Below are 15,139 nucleotides of genomic sequence, written 5' to 3'. Positions count from 1 at the left end.
GCGTTCGAAGAAGCGATAACGATCACGACGACGAAATAATTGCCGGCCTCCCGTCTCAACGTATCTCGTTTATTCAACACTTACTTTTATTATACATCCTTACGCGTAAGATCTACATAAAAACTTATTAAAACGAGCTTAATCATATGTTCATAACTGGTTCTGGGCTGGGGCAGCTTCGCGCGTCGCTTCGGTGCACGGTGTTCCCGCTCTGAAACAAAACCAGAGAACAGCCACCGTCAGTATCGATCTCTGCGATCATCACCTAAAGGAAATTACGTTCTAGTTGGTTCCCGGCACTGGTAAAAAGTTTGTACAAATTTTCCACCACTTGCAAACCCGAGATCCGTCAATTTATTAATCACTACTGCAGGGAAGTCTTGCTGTTCCGGGTGATTCGAACGGTTCTGCATGCAGGTGAGAACGAAGCAACGTTAGATAACATTGGAAAACAGTTTCAATCAGCGACCATCGGGCACAAGAAATTCTAATTGATTTCAATTAAAAAAGCAAAAACAGTAAATCTTCGTACGGGGGTGGAAATTGTCTATTAATTTATCAACTGCTTTTGCAATAATCTCCTGTTGTTCCGAACGTTGTAACGAGAAAAATGGAGGACGGTCCATGCCAGTATCAACGGCCATCGCACAGGAGAAATTATTTTCTAACCGGGTTGAACAACGAAAATTGTTGAAATACTTGCAGACCTCTGCGCGGGGGTTGGTGCGTTAATTTATTAACCGCTCATGGAGGGAGTTTCCGGTGTCCCGAATGTTTTAAACAGCCCCACAGGCAAACAAGATATTCGCTGTTGAATGTGATACGAATAATAAAGCAGTCGCGAAAGCCAATGTGAAGGGAGGAGACGCGGCGAGGGGAAAAGGGGGGCCACGACTTTTGTGCCGCGGACAAACGAGAGGCAATCGCTCGATCGGTGATCAGCCTTCAGCGGCACCGTCGAAGTGGCAATATTAATTTATTCCTCGCAATGTCGTGTCCTCCGGGAGACGAGCAGCAGAAAGAAAAAAGCGGAGAGAGAGAGAGGGAGAGAAAGAGTGAAAGAGAGAGAGAGAGAGTCTTCGCGATTCCGCGGATCGACGATCATCGATTGTCCCGAGGCGTCAGGGTAGAACGATCTCAGAAGCATTATTAACTCGTCTGTCCCGCGGGACCCCTCGTTCCTCTGCCTACATCCCGTTTTCTGCACGCGCAGCACGTGTATCGCGTAATTAATAATTGCGAGTAATTACCCCTATCCCGTTCCCGGGGGCTCGCCGCCATTTCAGGGCTCGTTTCGAATTCCCTCGACAGGGATCTTTCCCCCGTTCGTTCGCCGCCATACTTCTCTGAATTTTCTCACCGAGTCGATCATTTTTCGTAACCCAAACTTTCTATTAAAAAATATATTAACACTCTCGAAATCGTCCAACGTTTGCAACGTTTGCATTCTTCCCTTGTTCCTTCAATATTTATGATGTAGACTAGTAAATTTGAGGAATATGTTCCACAAATATACTAGAAACCTTTAAGGAATGACGAGTTTATGCTATAAACTACCCCTTTCGAAATTTTGCAGATCCTCGACAGAGCGACTCATCGAAACTCATTACACCTGGCAATTTTGTAGAAATATTCTCCACAAGCTTCCACACGAAAATTATTTAAAGGAGGTACAGGTATGATGAAATAATTAAAAAATGCCATCCATCTTCTAAAAACAATATGTGGTATCACAATAAAGTTCTACGACTTCGGCCAACTAATAACGCCAGAAAGGGACATCTCGAGCTCATTTCCCGGATCCGCCGTGCACCAATAATTCAATATAAATTTTTTTCCAGGTCCACGGCATCGACGCCATAAAGCCACCCTTTGAGACTCGAAGGAAGGGGTTGAATGGCTGTAGGAAGGCGTCCTAAAACGAGGGTAACGGAATCAATCGGCTCTGAAGGCGGCCGAGCAGGAGACGGTCGCGTCTCCGAAGGCCCGTGACAAATGAATTTTTATTAAACCCCTCCGGAGCTTATCAGCCGATCCGATTGGCACAATAGCGAGCGATCGAGACCCAGAATATCGAGAGGAGAGGCCCGGGCTAACCCTGGCATCTCTCTCTCTCTCTCCCTCTCTCTCTCCCTCTCTCTTTCGCACACTCACTCTTGGCCAGCCCCTCTAATTATTTTTACGAGGGTGAGAAGCCGGCTGCCGGTGACAGGCCCGTGGCCCACGAACAGAGAATCCAGATAGCTGACGGAGACACGACGAGGATGGAGCCAACGAACCGTTTCCCATCGGCAGAGACACGAACCGGTGAACAGAGAACAGGTAGAGAGAACACCCACACCCCTTTTCCTACGGTTTTTACGCTCCTCCTCGGAAGGCCTCGGAGAACGGTGGGGGTGGGTGGGGGTTTGCAGAGAAGCGGGGGGTGGAAAAGGCGGACGGGAGCAACGCAGAGACAAAGATCCGTGTCATCGGCAGTGTCTCCGCTAACCAGGGAACTGACAGCCCCGGACACGCGGCTGAAACACCTGTCCGGAGAGTGGAAAACGTGCTCCGGTCCGTTTCCACGCAATCCCGCGGACAACCTTGGACGGGTTTCGTTACGTCGATCTTTCCTTGGTCCTCGAGCGGAAACGGGAATTTATAGAGTGCACACTGGTTACCGTTTTTCATCCGCCTCGTTACGCTCGAGGATTACCGTAGTCTGTCAAGTTGTTCGCGGAATAATCGGCTCGTAGACAAGTTTTCAGTTGAACTTTCGGACAACGGACAGTTCTTGTATAACGGAATTCACGATATTGGAGAGCATTCGCCGGTTCGTTTACCAATTTTTTAGAACATACTCTCGCGGGTGCTTCTCGTGAACACGATAATCTGTCTACTGTTTTCGAAACGGCTGCTGTTCGTTTAATCAACTCGACGGGAACCGAGACGTTCAATGACGATTTTAACTTTGACCTTTCACCTTTTGTTTGATTGACCTTTGACGATTGACCTTTGCACTCGAAGCTATTTTAACTCCAAAACGAAACATTTCTTCTGACCCAGAATATTGCCCTTCTATACATATTTTTTCATGTTATACATACGAAAATGGTGCAATTTGCTCGTGCAATACCGAAATGTTTAGTAATTTATTAAATACAAACAAATTTGATAATGTAAGAAATATTTTGAATAATGATACAGCAATTTTTAGTGGTGCCTTACAGTCACCATTCGAGTGCTAAGGGTTAATACTCTGGATCAAAACTCTGAAGTGGTTGGTTTTGGTCGCACACGCGTGAAATCCGCAGTACAACAATAACCAATCGTCAGTCCCCCGAAATTTGAAAGTTTCTGTATTAACCACGGGCCTGTGAGACTAAGAAAAATTCAACTCTACACGTAGACGTTGTGAGAGAAATTGCGAGGGGTTAGGGTTGCCTTTCGGTGATACAAACTAGATGATTTCCGCGCAGTCTTTTCCCGGTTTGAATTTCGAGATCGGTTTCAAGTGGATTTTTCGAGGAGTTAGGTGGAATTCAGCCGAAGGATAAGATACTCCGATGAGGATGATTCGGACAAGAAGAGGAGGTGGGACGCGAAGGATGACTCGGCGGGAACGGGCGCACGGCCATCGAGCGCGCTGGCTCTCCGGTTCAATTTCTGGCGTCAATTAAAAAGTGACGCGGACCGAGGAAAATCAGTAATTAACGAACCAGCCACCTTCGGCTCTCTCTCTCTCTTTCTCTCTCTCTTTCTACGCCCTTCCCAAGCCTCATCCTCCTCGTGGATTCCGCTACCACCGTTTTCGCCACTCGTCTCTAATCGCTCGTCGATAAATCCTCGCTGCCCCGCGCGTCCTTCTTTCCTCTCAACCGTTTCCAATTTTCCACGGGATCAAGAAAAAACTGGCCGGACGAATTAAACCCGATTCAACGGCAAATGAAGCAAATATTAAGCTCACGCCGCCAGAGGGCTCGCTATTTTCCTCCGAGGAGACCTTCTTGGCCGGTCTAGACGCCCATAACCATCTTCGATTTTTGTCTGGAGCATACAGCCACTGCGATATTTACAATAACGAATGTTCTACAATTTCGGAAATCGAAAATCAGTGGTCCAAAGTAAAAGGGGTTAAAGATAGTGTCGAGAATTGAGTTAGTCCTTTATGTATCTATATGAAAATTCAATCAACGTTCACAATCAACAGTCTACAGATTACATTCTGCCAGGAAAATTAATTATGCATAGTGTGCAGACTTTTTTTACATTCAATAGAAGTTAATAGGATTCTCGATATTTTCTAAAGAACCACGACTGAGGCACACAAAGCTTTAAAGAACCATCCTCTAAATGAAGCAAAGACTTCATTTTTGAAAATGCCTGTAATCTTTATCCAGGATTCTTATTTCAAATGGCAATTAACAAATCCTGTTGGGAACAGAAAGGTGGCCAATCGTGTAGGCCTATGGACAGTTCAAAAGTTACTGAGAGTTCCCACAGACACCCCCACCGCGAGTCGAAACCAGTCCCTCCGCTCGCCAGAAAAAACACGATCGGACGTTCCAAATTAAATTGAGAAATGAAGAGACGATGCCGAAACTGTTCTCCGGATCCAGTTAGAGGTGTCAGAAGATCGCAGGTTCGTTTTCACCGGTAGAAAGGCTTATTAGAGCCGGTGATGTGGATCTCGATCTCGATCGCGCGTGGACAGCGGCAAGAAACGGACCGGGATCGCTTTTTCGCCAGAAACGGAAAAACACGTGCAGCCGTGAATTAAAGAATCAAGGTGCAGGCTGGCCAGGGGAGGCGTTAGGGTAGAGAGTATCGGGCGTTAATGACGCCTCATCCTGTGACAGGGAAACGGTCGGGCCGGGATTTGGCATCGCGCGTTCGATAAAAGGGAGAAGGCGAGTTCCAAGTTCGTTACACGCCGTGACTCGGCAGAGCCTTCGAGTTTCTCGAAGGTGCCGGAGAACCTCCGACACCTTTTTACGGCTCGCGTCGGGTCGCTCGTCATTAGCACTGGCCGGTAATTGCCAAATTCACGGGCCCGGGGCCCCGCGGTCGCGCTTAATCGGCCGATTACACAGTCCCCGTTCGACACCGTGGATCGCGATCGCCGATAAACGATCCGCCATTGTGTCGCGATACCGATGCGATTCTCTTGCGAAATTCTGCTCCGATTCGCGACAGACTAATTAACCCTTCGTTGCCCTCGGTGAGATATCACATTGTTGCCACTACACCATCCTCGAGATATGCGGCATTATTAAAATTCATAAGGCTAGTCGAATGTAAGATTCTAAAGACATTAAGAGAATCGTGTGCTGTTATATTATTAAAACAATTGACGGAGCAAATGCACAATCTATAAAGTGAGTCTATCGAGAATCAGAAATGACAAAGAAACATTTAACATTAGGTTATTCTAGGTGTGATGTAAGTTTCTTTTTAACGGTGGATTTGAGAGGTTAATTGTCTCACTCGGGACGATTGACCTGACATTTCTCAACAAAGAAGATCCTACGAAGGGAAGAGCGAAATCGAAACAATTCGAACACGTTCTCATGAAATTTGGTAGATTCGAGTTTCAAGAGACATCGAATGGAAACATTATTCGAATCCTAATTTGAGCCTCGACGCGCTTGACGCTCCCGGAAAATATTGAATTGCCTAAAGGGAGACGACGAATTAATTTCACAGAATTTGATGTGGCTCGAAGTAGATAAAAAACCTCCAGTATCGCTAAAAGTAGCATGGTATTTGGATACTGGAGTTTACTGGAGCCCCAGGGAAAGAAAGGGCTGATGAAGCCGTTAAAGAGTCTGCTAAAAGGGCCGGTAGGCCGTATTTCATGAAGGGATTGTATAAAAGTTAATATCGATAGTAATTGATGCGACCTTAAGCGAATTCGAAAAAGAAGGAGAATAGGGGGAGTTCGCGTAACGAGAAAGCCGGAGAAGCGAGAGCGAAATTGGCTGGCGATATCATGTTCCCGGTGATTTCCCGGCAGATTGGGCAGAGCTGAACAAGCTGTCATCGCGGAACAATTATGGTTGGTTTACTGGCCGTCTCGGGATCCAATTAACGGCGACGCAGAGGCGTGTGCAAGAGCACCGCGAACGGTAGATGGCGCGTCGAAGGGGCGTACGTGAAGAAATCGCGCACCGGTGCACGCAAATAGAGGTTTGCACGGGTGCCGCGCCGTACGTCGTACGCGGAATCGCACGGAGAACGAACGGCTGGTGTGTGTGCCCGGGGTTGTTGGTTCCGGTTTTTGCGGGGACCGTCGAAGAAACAGGGGCCTCCGGCTAATTACCTGAAATAACCCATTAGTCCTGTATACTCGAGAGATTACGGGACGAGGAGGCGAGACACCTCCAGGGGATAGACGCGTCATCGCCGACGTGTTAATCTCGGCGAAACAACCGCCCCCTTTTCGCTCGTCTGGAGAACTCGTTGTTTCCATGAATCAGCGGAAATCCGCGACCGAGGAAAATCGACGCTGCGCGAACGGCCCGGACTCGATCGTCGCGTGTAAATCGATTACGGAGATCGACGGGGACGCGGGCCCCTTTTTTTCCGCTCGAAGATTGCCTTTTCAGGAAGCTTGTGCCCCTTGAAATTCAAACCGGGGGCTTCAACCCTTTGGAAATGTTCCAGAAACAACTGAGTTTCAACCGCTTAGCACCTGGGGATTGCTAAGCGATTTTTAATATGAAACTGGGAACTTAGGCGTCCTGGTTTTCTTTGAAAAAGATTGACAACCTTGTGAATACCTTGCCAAGAATGTTTCCGTTGGCAATAATATGAATTTCAACCCCTGAAGACTCAGGGATTTTTCGTAGCGATTTTTAATATGAAACTAGAAACTTAGGTATCTTGGTTTTCATTGAAACAGATTGACAGCCTTGTGAATACCTTGCCAAGAATTTTTCTGTTGGAAATAGTATGAAGTTAAACCCCTGAAGACTCAGAGATTTTTAGTAGCAATTTTTAATATGAAACTAGAAACTTAGGCATCCTGGTTTTCATTGAAAAAGATTGACAACCTTGTGAATACCTTGCCAAGAATGTTTCCGTTGGAAATAATATGAATTTCAACCCCTGAAGACTCAGGGATTTTTCATAGCGATTTTTAATATGAAACTAGAAACTTAGGCATCCTGGTTTTCATTGAAAAAGATTGACAGCCTTGTGAATACCTTGCCAAGAATTTTTCTGTTGGAAATAATATGGATTTCAACCCCTGAAGACTCAGGGATTTTTAGTAGCGATTTTTAATATGAAACTAGAAACTTAGGTATCTTGGGTTTCGTTGAAAAAGACTGACAACCTTGTGAATACTTTGCCAAGAATGTTTCCGTTGGAAATAATATGAATTTCAACCCCTGAAGACTCAGGGATTTTTAGTAGCAATTTTTAATATGAAACTAGAAACTTAGGCATCCTGGTTTTCATTGAAAAAGACTGACAGCCTTGTGAATACTTTGCCAAGAATGTTTCCGTTGGAAATAATATGAATTTCAACCCCTGAGGACTCGGGGATTTTTAGTAGCGATTTTTAATATGAAACTAGAAACTTAGGTATCTTGGTTCTCACTGAAAAAGATTGACAACCTTGTGAATACTTTGCCAAGAATTTTTCCGTTGGGAATACTATGGATTTCAACCCCTGAAGACTCAGGGATTTTTAGAATTAATGTTTAATATGAAACTAGAAACTTGGGGGTCCAGTTTTTGATTGAAAAAGATTGCTAATCTTGTTGATGTCGTGCCAAGAATATTTCTATTATAAATATCATGATTCAGATTTCAACCCCCAAAGACTCAAGGATTTCTACTTGATTATTTTAAACCTTTGGGCCCAGTGTCTGATTGGCGAAGATAGAGAAGTTCGTGTGGATATTTCTATAAGAATTTTTCTATCAGGGGTTTCATAATATTTCGGAGAATCGTTTGTCGTCGACGAAGGGATGAAACGAGAGGAGCAATCGCCTGCAATTTCATCGCTGTCTTCCATCCTCGAAGCTCGGCAGGCTCGTTTCAAGGTTCCTGCGGCATCCAACGGGGATACGAAGAATGACGAGGCGCATTCTCGACCCACCCTCCGAGCTTTCCCTTTCGAAAAAATTCAGGATGACACCTCCTCCCTGATCGGAGGCTAGCGTCACCACTCTGCCTTCTGATATTTCAATTTTTAATACAGCAACGATCGTGTAGTAATCAGTACTGACACGCGGTTCAACCTGTCAATCTTTTAACCATTTCATTGGACAACTAAACTGAATTCGATACAAAATTTTGTTGCTAAAAATAGATAAACTGGCGTACACATGGTGATAGAAAAATGATAGAAGAATTATTACTCGGAAAGCAAAGAGAATACTAAAATGTAGTATCATAAACGGCAGACTTATGGTCCAGTAGATTTGCAATGATTTTAGAATGTACCGAACGACTCTGCAGCTGATTTTCTAATAAAAATACAAGAAAGAGAGCGATCGAAGGATGAAGTTAACTGGACGATTACCAGGTCGAACGAGGAGACTACTTCTTCGTAGATCACCTGAAGCATCGAGCGTTCTTTTCCGCTCGGCGAAATCGGAGCGACAAAGTACGATGTTGCAGATCTGCTCCGATCGATCGAGTTTATCGAACATCTAGTTCATCCGAGCGGAACAGAAGATCGGCCTGTCATCCGAAACTGGGGCAAAACGGTCGAGGATTTTAATCCGACCGAAGAAATCGGTCACGCCGTGAGAGAGCCGGGTACCGATCCGATCTTTCGATCGTCCCTTCGTGATCGCGTATGGTGTCACGGTGCCGGGCCGGTTTCGGGCCCCCGGATTCCTACCACGAATCAATTAACTCGCGTGTAATTGCTTTCTCGATCGCTCTAACTTGCCTCCCTCCATTCGTCGGACACCGTCGGGAGAAAGAAAAAAAAAAAAGGAATCGAACGTTTAGAACAAACCCGATCGATCTCGTTGGTGGTTCGCGTCGAGGAAGTCAGCGGTCCCGACGATCCAATTACGCGACACGAATCTAATCAAACTGCTACAACGTTTCCTCTAAACCCGTCGGCCACCTCCGATTTCTAATTGACTTTCGCTAATGACGGGTCTGCGGGTGACGCGAGCTATAAACATCGCGTCGATCGGTACAATATCGGCGGCGGAGGGACTCGTGGCTCCTTGCCACTCTGATCGCGGTTAGGGTTATCGAATTAGCTCCCTGCCTCGGGACTGCAATCCTTCAAGTTGGGATCTTAGTTTTGGTAACTCTTTTCTGCGATTGCTTAGGCTTTCATTTTTTTTTCAGGCTTTGACGTTTCAGCAATAATCTTCATTGTTTAACCGTTTATTCAAACACGAAACAGGTTGAACGAAATTGATTGGTTTTGCTTCGCGTGAAATATTAAATCGTCAGAGGGAAAAGAAACTTTTGATTTTAGCATCGAATAAAGACACTCGTAACAGCAAGAATAATAACAAATTGTTCATCACAGTAGACTTTAACGTTAGAATAGACCAATTGCGAAAATGTTCCCCATAAGAAATTGTTAGACAGACTTCTCTATTGAGTCCGAGTAAAATCAAGCTGGGATGGTTCAGGTTTTACGGCACACTATTAATTATAAAACCGTAGAGCAAGAGACGCTTAATGAATCGTGGTCGCGGCAAGACGAAGTTCCCGATAAAATTTATAAAGTGCAGTGCAATTTAGATCGGTGAAAAATCTTCGATCTCTACATTGTATCCTCGGGAACAATGTGCAATTAATTATCGGGGGATCTTGTCGCGAGGACAAGCCCGTCGATCCCGTCTCGCTCGATTACGAAATGGATCCGGATCGAGGGAACGGGTTTGATCGTCGGCGGTGGTGCGGCGCGGCGTGAAGAAGAGAAAGGACTCACCGTCAGGCGCGACACAATCAAGGAGCCTGATCCTTCGGTGCTGAAGAGGTTCGAGTTCGCCGTGCCGAAGGACGCTCACGTCGGCCAGGACTCTTGTACGCGCACGTTGCCCGTCGCGTTCCAGTCCCTGAAACACACACCACGACACGTCTGAGCGATCAGTCGAATCCTTTCGGATAGTCAGCGTGACCGTGAGACTGATATCTGGTGTCGGATTAGTGGTATCAAGAAAACAGATGGCTGATTACACCCTAGATAGCTAAGGCTACCATGCGTGGAAATGACGACAACCAAACGCGCAAAATATTTCAACGCTTTTAGGAGAACGATAACACTCTTTGTAACACTAGGTTTACGGGGCACGTCGAAACGACGGGTTCTAACATTTTGAATTTACGATTACCGTCAAGACGTATCTACGAGAAATTATTCAAATTTGTTTCTCTTTGGTAAAACTTCGAATAACTCGTAAGTTATGTGTTGAACGAAAAAAATTTTCAAACAAACGTTACACGGTTTCCAGGGGTACGTACAGTGTTGTAATCTGGTTTTTCGTTACCTTGCTTGGGAATGCCAAATATTCTTTCTCGAATTCGAATAGAGCTCTAAATTCTGCGAGAAAAAGTATTATACCGAGTAAGGCTTAAAATTAATAATTCCTACAATATTTTTGGGTAAAAAAGGTTGGCATATTTGTGCAGTTTTGAGGAAATGAAGTACTTTTAGCAGCCCCGTAAACCTAGTGCAAAGCAGCAGATGAATCGAGCAACCGATATTTTCTCAAGTATCGACCGAAACGTTCCGATCGTCATTTTTGCGAAAGGTTAGTTATCTAGGGTTGAACTACGCGCGGAAACGTCAAGATTCTTAGCGAGGATAAGACTAGTGGAATCCTCATCTTACCTGAACACCGTGTATCAACCTTCACGATCATCACTGTCTCTCTTGAGAGAAAACGAAATTCATTAACCCTCTCGCTAGGAACTTCGTGCGGAATAAAAATCTTGCGTATCGATTCCAACAAACAGGACTAAAATAAAAATGAATTTCAACTCCTGATCATTTCACCGAATCAACAATGATATCTTAAATTCCTCCAATGTTTCTCGCTGTTTCAAGTTTCGACTATTAATTTTTGTCATAAATGCATAAAGATCTAATAATGACGCTAATGGCACAACTACCATAGTCGCAAGATATGTTGCACCGTAGTAGTGAAGGGGTTAGAAACGGAGGTATCGATTAAAGAAGGATTTTCGAACGCAGATTTCGAGAATTCCTCTCGCGGCGAGCGCAGGCCAGTCGGTTCGAGCCTCTTGTTATAGATCTTCGTCGAGGCGTGAAAATGACGGATGGCCGTAACGAGACGAGCGAGCGAGCGAGCCACGGCAGAAACTCCTTTTCTCCTCGTCGCCTTTCATTTATTCGTCCCGGCTTGCGGACGTCACGCGAGAAGAAGTAATGAGCCGGCTTCGTTACTTAACACCGCCCGCGCGCGGATCGTTTCACGCCCACGCGCCGAAACTACTATCCGCTTGGGATTGATTCGGGAATGACAGCCGCGTCGTCGCGTCGCTGATAATTTATTAACTCGGCAACCCCCCCTTTGGCCTCAATCGGAGAGACCCTCGAATTTTCTTCTCGGTGAAAGTGCCACGAAAACTGAAACCCGATTCATTGAAATCAAATCGACTCAAATTCGAACTCGATTTCGGCAGAATTTTCATTTGGACATCGTGGCGACTTACCTCAGGCTTGAACCATTCGTATTGCGTGTTTTCGCTTCTTTGCACGGGAAAAACGGAGACAGAGGGAAGAGAAATCGAAGAATGAAAATTCGAGGGAGAAGGAAAATCAAAGGAGAAGAAAATCAATGGAAGGAAAACTGAACAAAGGAAGATCGAAGGAGAAGGAAAACCAGAGGAAGAAAATTGAGGGAGAAGAAAATCGAAGGAATTAAACCGAGGGGGAAGAAAATCAAGGGGAGGAAAATTGAAGAAAGGAAAATCGAAGGAGAAGGAAAACCAAAGGAAGAAAAATCAAAGAAAGAAAATACGAAAGAGAAGGGAAACCAAAGGAAGAAAAATCGAAGGAGAAGGAAAACCAGAGCAAGAAAATTGAGGGAGAAGAAAATCGAAGGAAGAAAACCGACGGGGAGAAAATCAATGGAAGGAAAATCGAAGGAGAAAGAAAACCAAGGGAAGAAAAATCGAAGGTGAAGAAAATCAAAGAAATAAAAATCGAAGGAGAAGGAAAACCAGAGGAAGAAAATCGGGGGAGAAGAAAATCGAAGGAAGCAAACCGAAAGAAAAAAAAATCAATGGGAGGAAAATTGAAGAAAGGAAAATCGAAGGAAGAAAAATCGAAGGAGAAGAAAATCGGGGAAAAATCGAAGGAGAAGGAAAACCAAAGGAAGAAAAATCGAAGGAGAAGGAAAACCAGAGCAAGAAAATTGAGGGAGAAGAAAATCGAAGGAAGAAAACCGACGGGGAGAAAATCAATGGAAGGAAAATCGAAGGAGAAAGAAAACCAAGGGAAGAAAAATCGAAGGTGAAGAAAATCGAAGAAATAAAAATCGAAGGAGAAGGAAAATCAAAGGAGAAGAAAATCAATGGAAGGAAAACTGAACAAAGGAAGATCGAAGGAGAAGGAAAACCAGAGGAAGAATATTGAGGGAGAAGAAAATCGAAGGAATTAAACCGAGGGGGAAGAAAATCAAGGGGAGGAAAATTGAAGAACGGAAAATCGAAGGAGAAGGAAAACCAAAGGAAGAAAAATCAAAGAAAGAAAATACGAAAGAGAAGGGAAACCAACGGAAGAAAAATCGAAGGAGAAGGAAAACCAGAGCAAGAAAATTGAGGGAGAAGAAAATCGAAGGAAGAAAACCGAAAGAAAAAAAAATCAATGGGAGGAAAATTGAAGAAAGGAAAATCGAAGGAGAAGGAAAACCAAAGGAAGAAAAATCGAAGGAGAAGAAAATCGGGGAAAAATCGAAGGAGAAGGAAAACCAAAGGAAGAAAAATCGAAGGAGAAGGAAGACCAGAGCAAGAAAATTGAGGGAGAAGAAAATCGAAGGAAGAAAACCGACGGGGAGAAAATCAATGGAAGGAAAATCGAAGGAGAAAGAAAACCAAGGGAAGAAAATCGAAGGTGAAGAAAATCAAAGAAATAAAAATCGAAGGAGAAGGAAAACCAGAGGAAGAAAATCGGGGGAGAAGAAAATCGAAGGAAGCAAACCGAAAGAAAAAAAAATCAATGGGAGGAAAATTGAAGAAAGGAAAATCGAAGGAGAAGGAAAACCAAAGGAAGAAAAATCGAAGGAGAAGCAAATCGGGGAAGAAAAATCGAAGGAGAAGGAAAACCAAAGGAAGAAAAATCGAGGGAGAAGAAAATCGAAGGAAGGAAAATCGAAGAAACATTCGACTCGTGCCAGGGAAGAATCGGAGAGACGCGACGAAGAAGGATGAGGACGAGGGCGAGGGAGGGAGGGAGTAGATAAAAGCAAGAGACGGTAGTCTGAGCAGAGAAGAGAGGAGAGGACGAGGGAAAAGGAGAGCGGAAGAGAGGAGGATGCGCCTTTATCAGCCAGCCCAGAGACCAACCAGACCGGGGCAAGGCTAGCCAACCAGAGGCATCCTTCGGCTTCTGCCACGGATGCTTGGCTGGCGCGAGCAGCAGCGAAAGAGTACGGAGCGGCGCGCATCGACGCCGTTGACGCCGACGGCTAATGAGCAGAACCTCAATGATACCCGACAAATGAAAAATCAGCTTCCCCTAATTACGGGATCCTTGGCAACGCTGCGCGTCTTGATGACGTCGGCCTCCGCGCGCCGTACCGCCACTCCACACCGTTTTCGGCCTGGCCTCTGGATCTTATTCGTTTTTCCCCGTCTTTGATTACGCGAACGCGTTAATTAGAGCCGGCTCGAACTCCTCCCCGGGATTCTCGCGCGCACAGATTTCCCTGGATCGGCTCTCGATGCTCTTTGCGCACCAGTTTTCTTGCAGACAGAACACGATACACTGACCCTACTTCAAACTAACCCTTTTCCAACTTTATTATCGTAGCGCAACTCTTTCGTCATACAAATTATTCGATTATCATCGTAGCTATATCTTAGCACGTTTGCTACCAGCTTCAAGAACAACGTTCGTGGATATCGCATTCCATTAAACAGTATGTCCTCTTATGAAATGTACAAAAACATTTCGTCACAGGTAACTTAGAGATTCTTCGAATATGCTACATGGTATAATTTTAAATAACATCGTGTACAATGTTAATTTGATTTTCTTTATGTTAAACAGAAAATCGTGGTTACTTTTTCCACTTACAGTGAAAAGTTTGATCGCTTTCTGTTCGTCTTTTAAATTAAATTCTAATTAAAGTAGCATAATTTTGTTGATTTCAAGCACGCAGCAAGAATGGGCGAAGAATTGTCTCAGGATCCTGCACGAAACCATTTTTGAGAATGAATCTCGGTTGCGCGAGGGCGCGGAACCGCGAAGGATCGACGGGATCATTGATTTCCAGGGGAGCCGTACCGTAATCTATGGAAAGCGGGGTTTTCTGGCGACTTTTTTCGTGAGCAGTAGATTGGTCTCTGAATCCCATTAGCTTTCGATTTACACGGGGACCCGGGATTGCGTCCAGTTGGGTGGGACCGTCCCGATGTAAAAAAAAAAGCGTGGGGTGTCTACCCTCCTCCGGCGACCACAACAGCCCGGTCCATTGTTCGAAAAAAATTAACTCTGGACTTTTATTTACTGGCCTGGCCGGCGGTCGAGCTCGCGCCTCTGACCCTGACGAGACGACGGCCGATCGATCGCAGAAATTTACATCTCCCCTCGAACCGGCGAAATGGAGGGCAGTCCTGGCCGACTAAACGGAGATTCCATCGCGAGAGATTCTCCGTAAAAATCCGTCTGTTCCCCTGTCCGTGTAACTACTACCACCGAAAATCCCCGAGGATCCGGCAAGAAACGCTGTTTGCCTCAATTATGGAAGAGTTTCTGTATTGTGCGGAAGACCGCGAAACGAAATTAGTTTGAGGGGCGAGGAGTCGGCTGGATACTTTCGACGGTGTCCTCTTTCACAGTACGTTTCGCGGAGAGAATGAAATTTTGTCGGAAGCAAAAATTCCGATCCAGCTCTGTCGCAGCCGAGCAAAAATTAGCTCTTTCCGGGCTCTAAAATGAAACCCTGGTCCTGGAAGCGGAGGATCGTCGACGACC

The 15,139-nt window shown here is 45.2% G+C and overlaps 1 protein-coding gene across 3 annotated transcripts in view; it reads right to left on the bottom strand.

Annotated features, from left to right (window-relative positions):
* Positions 1 to 15,139, bottom strand: part of Soxn (SRY-box transcription factor soxNeuro) — a 404,681-nt gene that overhangs the window by 15,047 nt on the left and 374,495 nt on the right. Inside the window, exons 3-4 of one of the 3 annotated variants that reach the window (XR_013082870.1) lie at positions 9,905 to 10,031; positions 56 to 211 (exon numbers count right to left, since the gene is read on the bottom strand). The exons of 1 other annotated variant lie outside the window; for it this stretch is intronic. The gene's annotated coding sequence lies outside the window, so the exon portion shown is untranslated. Of the gene's footprint in view, positions 1 to 55; positions 212 to 9,904; positions 10,032 to 15,139 lie in introns of those variants that run through there. One more of the 3 variants, XR_013082871.1, reaches the window with a different exon arrangement.

Source organism: Halictus rubicundus, chromosome 1 (genome assembly GCF_050948215.1).
Source record: "Halictus rubicundus isolate RS-2024b chromosome 1, iyHalRubi1_principal, whole genome shotgun sequence".
In the NCBI taxonomy this organism is placed as follows: domain Eukaryota; kingdom Metazoa; phylum Arthropoda; class Insecta; order Hymenoptera; family Halictidae; genus Halictus; species Halictus rubicundus.
Note: the sequence above shows the minus strand (reverse complement) of the source record. Positions and strands in the feature narration are given on the sequence as shown.